Source organism: Pseudorca crassidens, chromosome 14 (genome assembly GCF_039906515.1).
Source record: "Pseudorca crassidens isolate mPseCra1 chromosome 14, mPseCra1.hap1, whole genome shotgun sequence".
Taxonomy (NCBI): domain Eukaryota; kingdom Metazoa; phylum Chordata; class Mammalia; order Artiodactyla; family Delphinidae; genus Pseudorca; species Pseudorca crassidens.
In genome coordinates this window covers 43691909-43711243 of record NC_090309.1, presented here as the reverse complement: position 1 = coordinate 43711243, position 19335 = coordinate 43691909, and positions in this window count along the sequence as shown.

Sequence of the window (19335 nt, the reverse complement as noted above, 5' to 3'; positions counted from 1 at the left end):
TTTGGGAATTTTCCAGATTTCTTTCCCTTATAGTTTTCTAATTTAATCCCATGTTTGTTATACAGTATAATTTGCAATATTTGAATGCTCTTAAATTTATTCAGATATGCATTATGACCATGATATGATCTATCTTGGTAAAACTCCTATGTGCAATTAAGAGGAATGCATATTTTGCTACTATTGAGTAGAAGGTTCTAAAAATATTAGGTAAAGTTTGTTTATAGTGCTATTCAAGTCTTTTTTTTAACATCTTTATTGGAGTATACTTGCTTTACAATGGTGTGTTAGTTTCTGCTTTATAACAGGGAGGAGATATTCGAGTCTTCTTGATTCTTATTTTTGTTTTGTTTCTATCCAGTATAAAATCTTTCACTATAATTGGGTATCTGTCCATTTCTGCTTTCAATTCTAGTAATTTTTTTTTAATTTATCTGTAAACTTTGGTAATAGGAACACAAACATTTAGGAATGTTTTATGCTCTTTATCATTAAAAAATGGCCCACTTTATTAATGGCAATATTCTTTTCTTTAAATTTATTTCATCTCATATTAATATAGCCATTGCAGCTTTCTTTATATTAGCTTAGCATTGCATATATTTTCCCATTATTTGACTTTGAACCATTTATGTCTCTATGTTTCAGGAGGGCTTACTGTATACCACATATGTTTATTTGCATCTTGCTTTTTTATGCAATCTGACTTATCTGTCATTTAATGAGGTACATGACCAATTATATTTAATATGATTTACTACTATTTTAAGGTTTAGTTCTACCATCTTCCTTATCATTTTTATTTGTCCCCTCTGATCTTTGTATCCTTTTTCATCTTTACTCCCATCTTCTGGAATAATTGGTTACTTTTCAATCCATTGTATCTTCTTTATTGGCTTATTAACTATTCATCTTTTTAAGTTATTACTTTATCATTAACTCTCATTAACTTATATAATTAACTTTTCACAATCTAACTTTAAGTAATATTGCATCACTTAAAGGATAGTAGAAAAATCTTGTGACATTATTAGTCCATCTTCCCTCCACTGGACTTTGTCCTATTGTTTTCACACATTTTGCTTTTCCAAATGGTGTAAATGTCACAACGTTAGTATTTTTGCTTTAAACTGAGGATATTTTTCTGGGGCCACACGTTAAATGTTTTAAACACTGCAGGTCACATGAGATCTGTTGCACATGGTTACTTGGTTTTTGTTTTTGCTTATGTCTTCTTATAGTTCAGTATGCAAAATTTATCCTTAGGTCTCAAGCCATATAAAATAGGTTGTAGGTCCACAGGCCTTATTTTGCCAACTACTGTATCAAACAGTCCATTACCTTTCAAAGAGAATTAAAAGTAAGAAAAAAAAAAAGCCTTTTATATTTACTCACATATTTACCATTTCCAGTGTTATTTGTTCCATGTCAATACTGATTTCTATCTCTTTTCCTTCTGATGGAATGATTTTCTTTAATGTTGCTTACAGCATTGATTTGCTAGTGGTAATGTTTTTCACCTTTTATATGCCTGAAAATGTCCTTTGATATTGAATAATGTTTTTGCCAATTATTCAATTATAAGTTGGCAGGGTTTTCTTTTTTTTAATATGTTAAAACTGTTCAAAAAGTATCTCTTCATTTGTATTATTTCTCACAAGAAGTCGGTTGTCAGTCTTATCTTTGTTTTTCCATATATAACATTTTGAGAGGTAATTTTAAGAGAAAGACAAATATCATATAATTTTACTTATACATGGAATTTAAAAAACAAACAAAACAAAACAAAATAGAAATAGACCCATAGATACAGAGAATAATATTGTGGTCACCAAAGAAGAGGAGGGTGAAAGGCAAGCAAAATGGGTGAAAGGGATTAAGGGATACAAACTTTCAGTTACAACAAATAAGCCACAATGATGTAATGTAAAGCCTAGAGAATATAGTCCATAATATTATAATAACTTTACATGGTAACAGCTGGTTATTAGACTTACGGTGATCAATTTGTTATGTACATAAATGCTGAATCACTATATGATATGCCTGAAATAAATATACTATTGTGTGTCAACTATTCGTCAATTAAAAGAAAAAGACTTAAAGAGCTTTAAGGGATATAACAACAAAATGCAATGCATAGAATCTGAATACTGAGTCAAAAAACAACAGCAAGCTAAGGACATTTGAGATGCAACCCAGGATTTCAATAGGGACTACCTGTTAAATAAGTTAGGAATTATGTTTAATATTGGTATTATAATGACCATGAATATATGAGAAAATTTCTCACTTTTTGAAAGTACGTGCGGAAGCACATAGCATGAATTTTGTGTATAATAGAAAGTTATTTTTTAAAAAATGCATTGAGAGGGGAAAAAAAAGCAATGAGAGTTTTATGGCTATTAAAACATACCATTAGCCCTCTATAAACAAAATACTATCATTTTAATTTTTTATGTTGCTTAAGCAATAAAGAAGAGCAAGGGTGATTTTGAGATTAATAACATATAGTATCCGTATAAAGTGGAGTCAGATACCTTGGCCATAAGGAAAATGAGGTTTATTCCAGAATCTATCACTTAAGAGGTGAAATAAAATTGAAGATTATAGCTCAGATCTTGCTGTGAAGGGCTACAAAGACCTAGCCTGTGGATGGCTATTCAGAAGTTTAGCTTTGCCTCTAATTCAAAGCTGTGTGTTTATGGCTCTTGACAAGCTCTAGGCAAAACGCAAATCTTCTTTGCTCCATAGAGCATGCCAAATGACAGTGAGGCTTGGGCTCTGAAGTCTGACAACGGGAATTACCCTCTGGTTCCACATAACAGCAGATTAGGATAGAAATACAAGGCGAGGTGAAACAGAGTCAACAGTTAGGACTAGTCCAATGTTGGGGATTATGGCCAGAAATATTTCAATCACAAAATAATTGATACTATGTACAAAGCCATATATGATTGAATTTTTCAAAAATTTCAGGGGCACTTAAACTTTGTTTCTGCCATTTAAACCCACAGACAAAAATCTGAATTAAAAATGCAGTTCAGTTCCCATCAAATATACAAATGAACCCTCGGGAGTATAAAAGACATAATACCTTTCACATCTTTAGTGTTGGAATTTGAATAAAATGTTCTAGAAGATAATTCTCAAAATCATATAGTTCTGGGTAAGAGCAACATATGACAGCACTGACATCATGGCTCACAGATTCTATCAGGGCATAAATAATATATTTCTTTATTTCCAACTTTCTGATCATCCAACGTGGAATTCATAATGAAGCAATTTCAAAAGATATACCCATTGCCTTGATGCTCTGGATTATCATTTAAATGAATCTAGACGGTATTTTAACGTTAGTGTTTATAATGCTTACAGTGTTTCTTCTTGTTCTAACTTGGATTTCAATGTCCGCAAAAATCAATATTTCAATCTAGGCTACTTTTTTATGACCTTGTAGACATCTCCCTCTTGTATCTCACAGGGGTGTCAAAAACTAGTTTCACCACATTTATCCATACAGCTGTTCCTTCTCCTTTCTTCTTCCATATAGAGATGGCATTATTTCCCTGTCATTCAAACAGAAACCTGAAAGCTGTAGGCAAACTTCCTTTTCCTTTGCTCTCCATCCTGGTAGCACCAAATGAGCTTTTAGCTCGTCTATATCTCTGCAATCTGTCCCCTCTTCTCTGTTTTTTTTTTTTTTTTTTTTTTTCCCTAAGGTAGGAATTTCATAATCCCAGATCATTGCAGTAGTCTCCTTACTGGTTTCTTGTCTCCCTTCACCATTCATCCTGCATTCTACTCCCCTCACACTCTGTGCAATGCCACTCTGTCACCCCACTGACTAAGAGAAAACCATTCAGAATCTCTCCTTGCTGCCTCATCTCCCAGACAACTTACATGTAGCTCCTAAGCTCCAGGGGCAAACCCATGAGCTCCTTGAATATCCATCACTTCTGAATCCTCCCGGCATACAGCTATTTGTCCTTATTCCTCAACTCCAACATCAGTTTCCTCTTGGAAGTCTCTACAGACATGCCTTCTTCTCTCCACTTCCTCTAGCTGGGAGCCGGGAAGGCAGCCTCTTTATTGTGTGCATGTGCCACCCTGATTTTACTTCAGTGCTGATGCTGAATTTTTATTGTTTTAAACATTTGTTTCCTTCCTTCAAAAGTGACCTATCTCTAGGCAGGGGTGGTTCTTTTGTTTGTTTGTCTTAAAATTCATATTGCCTAATGCGGGGTTTGCTATATAATAAGATTCAAAAGTATTGTTGACTAAACTGAATTTGGTGTGAAATTGGAGAGTAAAAATTAATTGTGAGATTAAAATCTACCTAAAATTGAAATGTTTTCCCTGCTTTATACATTTCTCTTGTGAGATTCATAAGCTTGTTACTTTAGAAAGGAAAAAAAAATTATAGAAATAAACACCAAGTAGTGTTATCACAACTTGCATATGAAAAGTAAAAATTTCAATTCACGAGCCAGATGTTTTATCTATCTGATGCCAAACATCTGGATGTTTATATAATCAGCAATGATTGGTTAATTTTGTTCTAATTTTTCATCTGGTGTTCAGTATCATGTAGCAACAACTTACATTTCTAATATCATATAACATGTTTTATACACACACAAAAGAAAAATGTGCTTGTTTAGTAAAATGTCACATGGTCCCAATTTTCCTTTTTGTAGTTTTGCTTCTATAATTTTGACTTTTGAGGTGTTTTACGAAGAAGATATTCGTGCCCTCCCACATATCAATAATCTCGGCATTTTCATCCATATTTCCTAAGTGAGGAGGCTCTGTATGTTGTCCTGGCACATACAACATTGTGGAGAGCTGTGATTTGAAACTAGGTCCTTCTGACTTTAACATCTGAGGTATTAACATCCAAATCACACTAAATTTTAGACTTATGACCTCAGCCCATCTCAATACAGATCACTTTTTAATACTGCATTTACGCATAGAGCATGCACTGGAAGTCCTTGGTATCATGTCATGATGCTCTCTCTGATCCCCCTTTATATTTTAAAATGTTTCATTCACACACTCCCTAAATAAAGTCTTCACTAAGATGCAGTCTTACTGTTAGCATAACAGGTCCTAAGGAGCCTCTTTTCCATCAAGACATCATGACAGATCTGAAAAGCTACCAGGATGGCCTCTCACAATTACTTTTTATTCTCCAATTCCACACCCAATTCAATTTATTCAACAATAATTTTGAATCTTATTATATAGCAAATCCTGCACTAGGCAATATGGATATACAAACAAACAAAAGGAATTTAAAATTTGGAACTAAAGATATTTTATTTAATCACCCACAAGATCCTTCACTATTCCTTGTTTTACTTTTGCCTATGCAAATTCCAAGTTCCCTAGGAAAGTTTTAGGGCATATATGCTGGTCTTATTCAATGTTCCATATCTCCATGTCCATTTCTTCTAATTTGTGTATGAGTCCAATATTTCTGTTAATACAACAGACCAGATAAGAAGAAGCTATTCTATCTTTCAAGTATTTCAGTTAATTGTATTTTTTCCCTAAAATATTTCCTATTCATTTCCACTATTTTAGAGTCTCTACAAAAAACAATATTTGTTTTCTGTAAAATTTTTATCTACAAAGTATTCAAGTAAACGCTCTGTAGTTATACAGAAGAGGGGTTGGATTCTGTCTCTATCACTTACTAATTGTTGTCAACTTGGGAAAGTTCTCAAGTTCTCTAGGCCTGTTTCTTTTTACTTATAAAGGCTTATATGATTCTAATTTATAGGATTTTTGTCAAGATTAAAGAAGATAAAGCATGAAAAGCACAGTGCCCTGAAGAGTAAATTCTCAATAAATCCTAGCAATTATGATGCTGATGAGAATGATGGTGATGTAACCAATGTAAATCAATATTGCTAATAGGACTATTAGATTAGAATCAGTGATTTGCAAACCTTAGTGTGTAGTAAAAAATTACCTGGTGTGCTTGTAACCTGGGCCCACAACCCCACAGAGACTGACTCAGTAAGGAGGAGGGGGATTCTACCAGGAAGGCCTCAGACAACACTGTGAGAAACGCTGGACAAGTGAACTCCAAGTCCATTACATATCTACCCCATTATGATTTTGAATTTAACCTCCCATGTTTTTACATAACCCCTGTCCCTTGCTCACCTTGCCCCTGCTCTTGAGGCTTGGCAGACAGGGGAGCTGCAGCTTTGGAGAGGAAAGTGGGGCAGCCACTGTCTCTAATGCCTGCCCTAGGAGCTGCAGGGTCTCAGAGCAGCATTCAGTGTCTCCCTCATTTTTTAGCATCAATTAGCTTATCTGTAATCAGAGTGGCTCTGGCTGCTTGCTAAAGAATGTATTCCTTTGAGCCTGACTTATAAAGGGAATAGAACAAAGCAATGAACAAAAACTTCTTTCCAGCTGGTAACAAATCACTAGTACATAATAAGACAGGAGCAAAGCAAAACCAGAAATGCATTAAAATAGCAGCTCTCACCTTAATTATTTAAAAGGCCAAAAATTAAGTTGTTGATCTAAGTGGACATAAAGTGGGTACAAAGAAATAATTATAGCTACACATATATACATTATATAGGAATACATTTTAGAAATACATATATATAATATACAGTATTGTATATACAATAAAACAGTTTGTGTGTCTTATAAAACTCCAACTGATATCACTATCTGATATGTAAACAATTGTTTCAATTTTCCACTTTTGGTTAAGGTATGCTGTACCAGTGAAAGAAAACAGCACTTTACAAATTTGTCTGGAAAGAGAAAACCGAGGTACTTTTTCATTTTGCAAATAAACTCTTATCCTAGATTTCCTTTTTTTTTTTTTTTTTGACAACCTACCTTTCCTGACAACTACCTTTGAATTTGATGAAATCATTTAGGATCAACTGCATTTTTTCCCTCCTATGCATTCAGAAGAGGTAAAATGTAGACTTTGACAAAATGGCTGGCTCAGGCAAAGGCCTGCAGGTGGATTTAAGACCTGGCTGGGCTTACCTCCTGCAATTTGTTCTGTGAATCTCAAGTCAGAGACCAGCTGAGAGAAGAATGGCAGAAAACCTGGCCTTACTTTTAAAAGCTACAAGCCAAGAGAATGTAAAGTCAACAGAGGCCACAGTCCCCTCGCTCAGGAATAGCAATGTGACTTTTTCTCCACATCTCTTATACCAGTTCTCCAGCCAGGAGGATGTTACAGCCCAGACTGGGAAGAGACTGTCACTCTACCAAGGGGAAAACAAAAGCCTGTAAAGAAAAAAAGCATCTCTGAAACATAACCCCTTGAAGAATAAATAATAATGTCTTAATATCAGCATTTGTTATTATGAATTATGATTATTTTAATGCTTTGTCTCAGGATCTGCTTTGAGTAGTAGTAACTGTTCCTGTTTTCCACGGGATTGAGGGCCTTGTAAATAAAAACACTAATTGAGCAGGTCTTCAGGGCCCAGTCATTCCATCGATAATTCCAAGGGGATGAGCTATCATGACTGTGCAAACATGGAACACAGGAAGCTTATCAAATTTTTTATGTGACAGAAATTATTTCTGATCAAAGCCGACTCCCAGGATAAATTCAAATTATACAGCTGCTTTTATGGATTATGTAAAGCAGTCTGGCAATGAAAGCTGTAGGGTATTTGTACTAATATTAGCTCAAATTGGGTCCATGTTTGACTCTAAAAGCCAGTTGCAGCTTAAGTTTAAGGATTGCAGTATTAATGGTGATTTTCCTAAATGAATCAGCTGTCAAGCACGCCCCCAGTGAATATGTACATCAAAGAAACTGAGTCTTTCTGCTACAGTGGTTACTTTCTTCAATAGATCATCTCTGTGTAGCAAAACAATGTTTCCCTAGGCACTTACAAGACTGATATATTTCACATTCACGTGCTAACTTCAAATCTGTCAGATCTCAACGTTCACTGCTGAGAGGTCAAATAAAAGTGATTTGTTGGGAGAGATTCTTTATTTCTAAGTTTATTACATTTCAGGCACATACTCTAAGACATTGCTCAGAATCACTTACAACATCCCAGATTGTCCCTATGACTCAAATCAAAGGTCAATAGCCATACTAAGAAAGAAACTGCATTTCGTGATCATTGCAAAATTCATTTTAAATTAATACTTTATGAAAAGGGCTTTATTTTTATATTACTTTGTGTCTTTGGTGAATATTTTTCAGACAATTCCGCATATTGAGCAATCAGCAAAGCCTATTTGCTCTTGTAAAAACAAAATCTGTTCCTCTAAATGACTATGTGGTCTGAGGTTGGATTAAGGCATCTACCAAAATGTTATCCAGGGCCCAGATAGACTGCTGATGTGCTTACAGTAATATTTGTACAAAAGGCAGATTCCTGTATATCATTTCTCACAGACTTTTAAAAAAGACTCAATTTTAAAATTTGAATGGAAACACAAAGGACCCTGAAAAGCCAAAGCTATCCTGAGAAAGAAAAACAGAGCTGGGGGAATCAGGCTCCCTGACTTCAGACTATACTACAAAGCCACAATAATCAAAACACTATGGTACTGGTGCAAGGACACAAATATCAATCAATGGAACAGGATAGAAAGCCCAGAAATAAACTCACCCACCTATGGTCAATTAATCTATGACAAAGGAGGCAAGAATACAATGTAGAAAAGACAGTCTCTTTAATAAGCAGTGCTTATTCAACTGCACAGCTCCATGTAAAAGAATGAAATTAGAACATTCCCTAAAACCATACACAAAAATAAATTCAAAAGAGATAAAAGACCAAAATGTAAGGCTAGACACTATAAAATTCTTAGAGGAAAACATAGGCTGAACACACTTTGACATAAATTGCAGACATAAATATCTTCTTTGATCTACCTCCTAGAGTAATGAAAATAAAAACAAAAATAAACAAATAGGACCTAATTAAACTTAAAGCTTCTGCACAGCAAAGGAAACCTTAAACAAAACAAAAAGACAACCCACAGAATGGGAAAAAATATTTGCAAATGAAGCGACTGACAAGGGATTAATCTCCAAAATATAAAAACAGCTCATGCAGCTCTGTATCAAAAAAAACAGACAACCCAATAAAAATCTGGGCAGAAGATATAAATAGACATTTCTCCAAAGAAGACATACAGATGGCCAAAAGCACATGAAAAGACGCTCAACATCATTAATTATCAGAGAAATGTAAATCAAAACTACGATGAGGTATCAACTCACACCGGTCAGAATGGCTATCATCAAAAACTCTATAAACAATAAATGCTGGAGAGGGTGTGAAGAAAAGGGAAACCTCCTACACTGTTGATGAGTATGTAAATTAGTACAGCCACTATGGAAAACACTATGCAGGTTCCTTAGAAAACTAAAAATAGAGCTACCATATGATCCAGCAATCCTACTCCTGGGCATATACCTGGAGAAAACCATAATTCAAAAAGATACATGCAACCTAATGTTCACTGCAGCACTATTTACAATAGCGAGAACATGAAGGCAACCTAAATGTCCATCGACAGAGGAATGGATAAAGAAAATGTGGTACATATATACAATGATATATTACTCAGCCTTAAAAAAAGAACAAAGAGAGAGAGGGGGAAGATGGTGGAAGAGTAAGACGCAGAGATCACCTTCTCCACCCAAAGATACATCAGAAATACATCTACACATGGAACAATTCCTACAGAACACCCACTGAACCTGGCAGAAGACCTCAGACCTCCCAAAAGGCAAGAAAGTCCCCACGTACCTGGGTAGGGCAAAAGAAAAAAGAATAAACAGAGACAAAAGAATAGGGATGGGACTTGCACTAGTGGGAGGGAGCTGTGAAGGAGGATAGGTTTCCACACACTAGGAAGACCCTTCATGGGTGGAGACTGTGGGTGGTGGAGGCGGGAAGCTTCAGAGCCGCGGATGAGACCGCAGCAACAGGGGTGCGGAGGGCAAAGCGGAGAGATTCCCGCACAGAGGATCAGTGCTGACTGGCACTCACCAGCTCGAGAGGCTTGTCTGCTAACCCGCCGGGGCGGGCGGGAGCTGGGAGCTGAGGCTCGGGCTTCGGTCGGATCCCAGGGAGAGGACTGGGGTTGGTGGTGTGAACACAGCCTAAAGGGGTTAGTGCACCACGGCTAGCGGGGAGGGAGTCCAAGGAAAAGTCTGGACCTGCCGAAGAGGCAAGAGACTATTTCTTGCCTCTTTGTTTCCCGGTGCATGAGGAGAGGGGATTAAGAGCATTGCTTAAAGGAGCTCCAGAGATGGGCACGGGCCGCAGCTATCAGCACGGACCCCAGAGACGGGCAAGAGACGCTAAGGCTGCTGCTGCTGCCAGCAAGAAGCCTGTGTGTGAGCACAGGTCACTATCCACACCCCCCCCCCCTTCCAGGGAGCCTCTGCAGCCCGCCACTGCAGAGGGAATCCCCATAAGGTTAACAGCTGATCTTACAGCAGAAACTCTGCAAGCCAGAAGGGAGTGGCAGGACATATTTAAAGTGATGAAGGAGAAAAACCTACAACCAAGATTACTCTACCCATCAAGGATCTCATTCAGATTTGATGGAGAAATTAAAACCTTTACAGACAAGCAAAAGCTGAGAGAGTTCAGCACCACCAAACCAGCTTTACAACGAATGCTAAAGGAACTTCTCTAGGCAACAAACACAAGAGAAGGAGACCTACAATAACAAACCCAAAACAATTAAGAAAATGGGAATAGGAACATACATATCGATAATTACCTTAAATGTAAATGGATTAAACACTCCCAACAAAAGACACAGACTGGCTGAATGGATACAAAAACAAGACCCATATATATGCTGTATACAAGAGACCCACTTCAGACCTAGGGACACACACAGACTGAAAGTGAGGGGATGAAAAAAGATATTCCATGCAAATGGGAATCAAAAGAAATATGGAGTAGCAATTCTCATATCAGACAAAATAGACTTTAAAATAAAGACTATTACAAGAGATAAAGAAGGACACTATATAATGATCAAGGGATCAAATCAAGAAGAAGATATAACAATTGTAAATATTTATGCACCCAATATAGAAGCACCTCAATACATAAGGCAAATACTAACAGCTATAAAAGGGGAAATCGACAGTAACACATTCATAGTAGAGGACTTTAACACCCCACTTTCACCAATGAACAGATCATCCAAAAAGACAATAAATCAGGAAACACAAGCTTTAAATGATACATTAAACAAGATGGACTTAACTGACATTTATAGGACATTCCATCCAAAAACAACAGAATACATAGTTTTCTCAAGGGCTCATGGAACATTCTCCAGGACAGATCATATCTTGGGTCACAAATCAAGCCTTGGTAAATTTAAGAAAATTGAAATTGTATCAAGTATCTTTTCGACCACAATGCTATGAGACTAGATATCAATTACAGGAAAACATCTGTAAAAAATACAAACACATGGAGGCTAAACAATACAGTACTTAATACCGAAGTAAGTGATCACTGAAGAAATCAAAGAGGAAATCAAAAAATACCTAGAAACAATGACAAGGGAGACATGACGACCCCAAACCTATGGGATGCAGCAAAAGCAGTTCTAAGAGGGAAGTTTATAGCAATACAATCCTACCTCAAGAAACAAGAAACATCTCAAATAAACAACCTAACCTTGCACCTAAAGCAATTAGAGAAAGAAGAACAAATCAACCCAAAAGCAGAAGGAAATAAATCATAAAGATCAGATCAGAAATAAATGAAAAAGAAATGAAAGAAACTATAGCAAAGATCAATAAAACTAAAAGCTGGTTCTTTGAGAAGATAAACAAAATAGATAAACCATTAGCCAGAATCATCAAGAAAAAAAGGGAGAAGGCTCAAATCAACAGAATTAGAAATGAAATAGGAGAAGTAACAAATGACACTGCAGAAGTACAAAATATCATGAGAGACTACAAGCAACTCTATGCCAATAAAGTGGACAACCTGGAATAAATGGACAAATTATTACAAATGCACAAACTGCCAAGGCTGAATCAGGAAGAGATAGAAAATACGAAGAGACCAATCACAAGCACTGAAATTGAAACTGTGATTAAAAATCTTCCAACAAACAAAAGCCCAGGACCAGATGGCTCACAGGCGAATTCTATCAAACATTTAGAGAAGAGCTAACATCTATCCTTCTCAAACTCTTCCAAAATATAGCAGAGGGAGGAAAACTCCCAAACTCATTCTACGAGGCCACCATCACCCTGATACCAAAACCAGACAAAGATGTCACAAAGAAAGAAAACTAAGGGCCAATATCACTGATGAACATAGATGCAAAACTCCTCAACAAAATACTAGCAAACAGAATCCAACAGCACATTAAAAGGATCATACACCATGATCAAGTGGGGTTTATTCCTGGAATGCAAGGATTCTTCAATATATGCAAATCGATCAACGTGATACGCCATATTAACAAATTGAAGGAGAAAAACCATATGATCATCTCAATAGATGCAGAGAAAGCTTTCGACCAAATTCAAAACCCATTTATGGTAAAAACCCTGCAGAAAGTAGGCATAGAGGGAACTTTCCTCAACATAATAAAGGCCATAAATGACAAGCCCACAGCCAACATCATCCTCAATGGTGAAAAACTGAAACCTCCCCACTAAGATCAGGAACAAGACAAGGTTGTGCACTCTTACCGCTCTTATTCAACATAGTTTTGGAAGTTTTAGCCACAACAATCAGAGAAGAAAAGGAAATAAAAGGAATCCAAATCGGAAAAGAAGAAGTAAAGCTGTCACTGTTTGCAGATGACATGATACTATACATAGAGAATCCTAAAGATGCTACCAGAAAACTACTAGAGCTAATCAATGAATTTGGTAAAGTAGCAGGATACAAAATTAATGCTCAGGAATCTCTGGCATTCCTATACATTAATGATGAAAAATCTGAAAGTGAAATTAAGAAAACCCTCCCATTTACCATTACAACAAAAAGAATAAAATATCTAGGAATAAACCTACCTAAGGAGAGAAAAGACCTGTATGCAGAAAATGATAAGACATTGATGAAAGAAATTAAAGATGATACAAATAGATGGAGAGATATACCATGTTCTTGGATTGGAAGAATCAACATTGTGAAAATGACTCTACTACCCAAAGCAATCTACAGATTCAGTGAAATCCCTATCAAACGACCACTGGCATTTTTCACAGAACTAGAACAAAAAATTTCACAATTTGTATGGAAACACAAAATACCCCGAATAGCCAAAGCAATCTTGAGAACGAAAAACAGAGCTGGAGGAATCAGGCTCTCTGACTTCAGACTATACTACAAAGCTACAGTAATCAAGACAGTATGGTACTGGCACAAAAACAGAAAGATAGGTCAATGGAACAGGATAGAAAGCCCAGAGATAAACCCACGCACATATGGTCACCTTATCTTTGATAAAGGAGGCAGGAATGTACAGTGGAGAAAGGACAGCCTCTTCAATAAGTGGTGCTGGGAAAACTGGACAGCTACACGTAAAAGAATGAAATTAGAACACTCCCTAACACCATACACAAAAATAAGCTCAAAATGGATTAAAGACCTAAATGTAAGGCCAGAAACTATCAAACTCTTAGACGAAAACATAGGCAGAACATTCTATGACATAATTCACAGCAAGATCCTTTTTGACACATCTCCTAGAGAAATGGAAATAAAAACAAAAATAAACAAATGAGACCTAATGAAACTTCAAAGCTTTTGCACAGCAAAGGAAACCATAAACAAGACCAAAAGACAACCCTCAGAATGGGAGAAAATATTTGCAAATGAAGCAACTGACAAAGGATTAATCTCCAAAATTTACAAGCAGCTCATGCAGCTCAATAACAAAAAAACAAACAACCCAATCCAAAAATGGGCATAAGACCTAAACAGACATTTCTCCAAAGAAGGTATACAGATTGCCAACAAACACGTGAATTGATACTCAACATCATTAAGCATTAGAGAAATGCAAATAAAAACTACAATAAGATATCATCTCACACTGGTCAGAATGGCCATCATCAAAAATTCTAGAAACAATAAATGCTGGAGAGGGTCTGGAGAAAAGGGAACTCTCTTGCACTGTTGGTGGGAATGTGAATTGGTACAGCCACTATGGAGAACAGTATAGAGGTTCCTTAAAAAACTACAAATAGAACTACCATATGACCCAGCAATCCCACTACTGGGCATATACCCTGAAAAAGAAAACCATAATTCAAAAAGAGTCATGTACCACAATGTTCATTGCAGCTCAATTTACAATAGCCAGGACATGGAAGCAACCTAAGTGTCCATCACCGGATGAATGGATAAAGAAGATGTGGCACATATATACAATGGAATATTACTCAGCCATAAAAAGAAATGAAATTGAGTTATTTTTATTGAGGTGGATGGACCTAGAGTCTGTCATACAGCGTGAAGTATGTCAGAAAGAGAAAAACAAATACCGTATGCTAACACATATACATGGAATCTAAGAAAAAAAAGTGTCATGAAGAACCTAGGGGTAAGACTGAAATAAAGACACAGACCTACTAGAGAATGGACTTGAGGATATGGGGAGGGGGAAGGGTAAGCTGTGACAAAGTGAGAGAGTGGCATGGACATATATACACTACCAAATGTAAAATAGATAGCTAGTGGGAAGCAGCCGCATAGCACAGGGAGATCAGCTCGGTGCTTTGTGACCACCTAGAGGGGTGGGATATGGAGGGTGGGAGGGAGGGAGACACAAGAGGGAAGAGATATGGGAACATATGTATAACTTATTCACTTTGTTATAAAGCAGAAACTAAGACACCATTGTAAAGCAATTATACTCCAATAAAGATGTTAAAAAAAAAAGAATGCATTGGGTTTTAAAATATCAAAATATTTTTATTGTGTCTTTTTAAAATAAAAAATAAATGATATTCATGAAAAAAAAAGAACAAAATAATGCCGTTTGCAGCAACACCGATGGACCTAGAGATTATCATGCTAAGTGATGTAAATCAGATAAAGAAAAACAAATATCATATGCTATCACTCATATGTGGAATCTAATTTTAAACAATGACACAAATGATATTATTTACAAAACAGAAACAGACTTAAAGATATCAAAAACAAACTTATGGTCACCAAAGGGGAAATGTGGGTGGGGAAGGGATAAATCAGGAGCTTGGGATTAACATACACACACTACTATATATAAGATAGATAACCAACAAGGACCCACTCTATAGCACAGGGAACTCTACTCAATATTCTTGTGATAACCTATATGAGAACAGAATCTGAAGAAGAATGAATATATGTATATGCATAACTGAATCACTGTATTGTACACCTAAAACTAACACAACATTGTAAATAAAAATAAAAAATAAAAGACTTAGAAAACTCCAGTATATTTACTTTTGCACATTTAATATAAAATATTTAAAAATCAAAACCGTCTAAATTAAGAAAAGAGCTTAATAAGTGAGGCCAAGACATCTTTCAGCCCTTTACTTTGAATTAAAGTGTTAATTCAAAATGATAGCATTCTTTAGAAATTGACCTAGAAAGATACTGTACTTTCTATTTTAAATGCCAAATTTTCTTCTCAAGATATTCTTTACACTTACATCAACTATTACCTTGGGGCAAAGTTATAGGTAAAAGCAACAGCTGTATCTGATATTTTTAAGTGACCCACAGGGGGACAAATGACAGCAAAAGGGATCGGGCTTCACGAACTAACAGCACCAGGCACATGGGGAATGCTGAAATGATGACATCCTCGGTAGGTAAAGGAGTGTGTATGCAGAGATTCCAGAAAGAAAGAAGTGGAGGTCTAAATAGTTTTGGCACCTCTACTTGAGGGAACTGACAGAAATCAGTTTTTATGCTTTTCCAATTACAAATACAATAAACTTTTCTTATATAAATCTTGATCTTCACTGGGAAGAACATTGTCAGGAATGTAAAGAAACCTTATGGACAATCCAGAATTTTGAAATGCATTTCCTGTAAAAACATACTTAAGGTAAAGATAAACCCATAAATATTAATCCATCTCTAATGAAAAGCTAATAGCTATTACATAAGAGAAATTAGAAGTATGGTCTGCAGACCAGCAGCATTGGCATTACCTGGGTGCTTGTTAGAAATGCAGAATCTCAGTCTCTATTACAAACCAACTATCAGATTCCACATTTTAACAAGATGCATAAATGATTCACATGCACATTAAAGTTTGGAAGCACTGTCCTAAAGAACATTTAAGAACATAGACATGCAGAAAAAATAACCACGTGTTACCCAACTTAAAGAAGTGGACAATGCCTTTCGTTAATTTTTTTTCTTAGGCTTTCAACTAATTGTATATGCGTAAACAATAAAACTGCCAAATGTGAAATGAAAGCATTCACAAAACTCAAAGCATAAAATCAACAATATAGGACTACTGTCAAACTAATCACCCCAGGGCCTGGATATTGTTTTTTTCTTTAAGCTGATTCCTCTGTTTAAATCACTGAAAATGAGGCCAAAATCTTAATAATTTTTATCTTTGTTCATATGATATCCAATATAGAAAAGGTAAACGTAAAAGCAATAATTGCCAATGAATATCTTTGTTACTATCACTTAGGTAGTATTCTTCCCTTCCCATCTTCAAATACCATGGGTTCTAGCCACATAAAAAGGAATGTAAGTAGAGAAATTCTGCCATGGGAAATTTACCAAGGGGAAACAGACACGTGTTTCTAAATTTTGCAATGTTTAGTCGTGGTACTACTGTGTTAGTCTACTGAAACACAGATTAAAATATCTATATTTATATTCATTAAGTGATCTAAAAACCATGTACATTTTTATATCATTGGAAAAAAAGTCAACCAGATGAAATGAAAATAGAGTGTCTCAGGTAAATCATTATCCTACCAGTTCATCCATTTTTCCTTACCTTGAGAGTACCTGATTTAACTAAAATTAATTCTTATGAAAGTTAGAGCTCCTTGCACCCAATTTTTTTTAAGGAATCCCCACCCCCACCCCCCAGTTTTCTTGCTGCTGGATTTGACTCTAATTGAGTAGCAAACGTGCACTTTCCAGTCAGTGCCAATGCCACATTTCTCCCTGATCAATACTCCTCAAGTTGGCTTATTTGTGCCCTTGGCTGTTAAAACTCACTCTTTAATAGGAATCAACTCTGCAAAATACTGTTCTTCTTAGTACAGGTAATGTGTCTCATGGGCTTGGCATAAATAATACACTTCATATTCTTAAAAGTCAATGAAGAGAATAATCAAACTTCAAGCCCCAAACAGACCTCCCATCTTTCCTTTTCTTATTACCAGAGTAGAGCATTTACATGAGAATGGAATCCTGTGAGATAACATAATAAGTATCAAAGTTGCCCATGTGATTTCATCATCTGTTAAAAATATTATTTGAGTCTTTGGGGATTCTTGGTTGAGATAAGAAACATGAACAATCAGCAGTAGTATTAATTTACAACCAAATCACTGCTCACATATCAAACTATTCGTAAGATTTATCTGTGTTCTAAAATCAGGTTTTTCTCAGGTACTTAAAAATGTCACAAACCATAAAAATTAGTTTGACTTACACTATAATTATTGATGCCTTATGAAAGTAATTCTCCAGCCATTGGCTACATGCACAATATATGCATTTTTTGTTGTGTAATTGATCCAGTTTGAAACCAGAATGTAGGTCTGGGGCATAACTGGGGAATGTGAAGATCAGGCTAGGTATCGATTAACTTGGGCAGCAGTGTAACTCATTAACTTATTAAGGTTACTGGAAGTTAGGTTGGAAACCATTCAAGGTATAAAAATGGTTTCACAGATCAGTTTTGATCTAGAGCACAGTAATGTTAAGGGTAGTTACAATCAAGAGGACAAGGTTGAGAGGCAAATATTGTACCAAGAATAAGGATATTGGCCCTTTGATGCAGAAAGGTCTGAAATAGAGTATCAGAACAATGGATAGCTCCTTTGAAAGCCTTGTAACAGATTTTATTTATTTATTTATTTATTGGTCTTTGGAAAGGTATCTATGCTAATTTCAACTTCCTGGATTATGCCTCACCCAACCCCACCTTTCCTCCTTAGCAGCCATAAGTGTTTACTTTTCTTTTCTTTTCTTTTTTTTTGCGGTACGTGGGCCTCTCACTGTTGTGGCCTCTCCCGTTGCGGAGCACAGGCTCCAGACTCGCAGGCTCAGCGAACAGGGCTCACGGGCCCAGCCGCTCCACGGCATGTGGGATCCTCCCGGACCGGGGCACAAACCCATGTCCCCTGCATCGGCAGGCGTACTCTCAACCACTGTGCTACCAGGGAAGCCCTCTTTTTTTATTTTAATTTTATTTACTTTTTTATACAGCAGGTTCATATTAGTCATCAATTTTATACACATCAGTGTATACATGTCAATCCCAATTGCCCAATTCATCATCCCACCACCCAGACCCCCCCACCGCTTTCCTCCCTTGGTGTCCATACATTTGTTCTCTACATCTGTGTCTCAATTTCTGCCCTGCAAACTAGTTCATCTGTACCATTTTTCTAGGTTCCACATATATACGTTAATATACGATATTTGTTTTTCTCTTTTTGACTTACTTCACTCTGTATGACTGTCTCTAGATAAATCCACGTCTCAACAATTTCGTTCCTTTTATGGCTAAGTAATATTCCACTGTATATATGTACCACATTTTCTTCATCCACTCATCTGTCAAGGGGCATTTAGGTTGCTTCCATGACCTGGCTATTGTAAAAAGTGCTGCAATGAACACTGGGGTGCATGTGTCTTTTTGAATTACGGTTTTCTCTGGGTATATGCCTAGTAGTGGGATTGCTAGATCATATGGTAATTCTATTTTTAGTTTTTTAAGTAACCTCCATAATGTTCTCCATAGTGGCTGTAACAATTTACATTCCCACCAACAGGGCAAGAGGGTTCCCTTTATTCCACACCCTCTCCAGCATTTCTTCTTTGTAGATTTTCTGATGATGCCCATTCTAACTGGTGTGAGGTGAGACCTCATTGTAGTCTTGGTTTGCATTTCTCTGATAATTAGTGATGTTGAGCAGCTTTTCATGTGCTTCCTGGCCATCTGTATGTGTTCTTTGGAGAAATGTCTATTTAGGTCTTCTGCCCACTTTTGGATTGGGTTGTTTTTTTTAATATTGAGCTGCATGAGCTGTTTATATATGTTGGAGATTAATCCTTTGTCCATTGATTCATTTGCAAATAT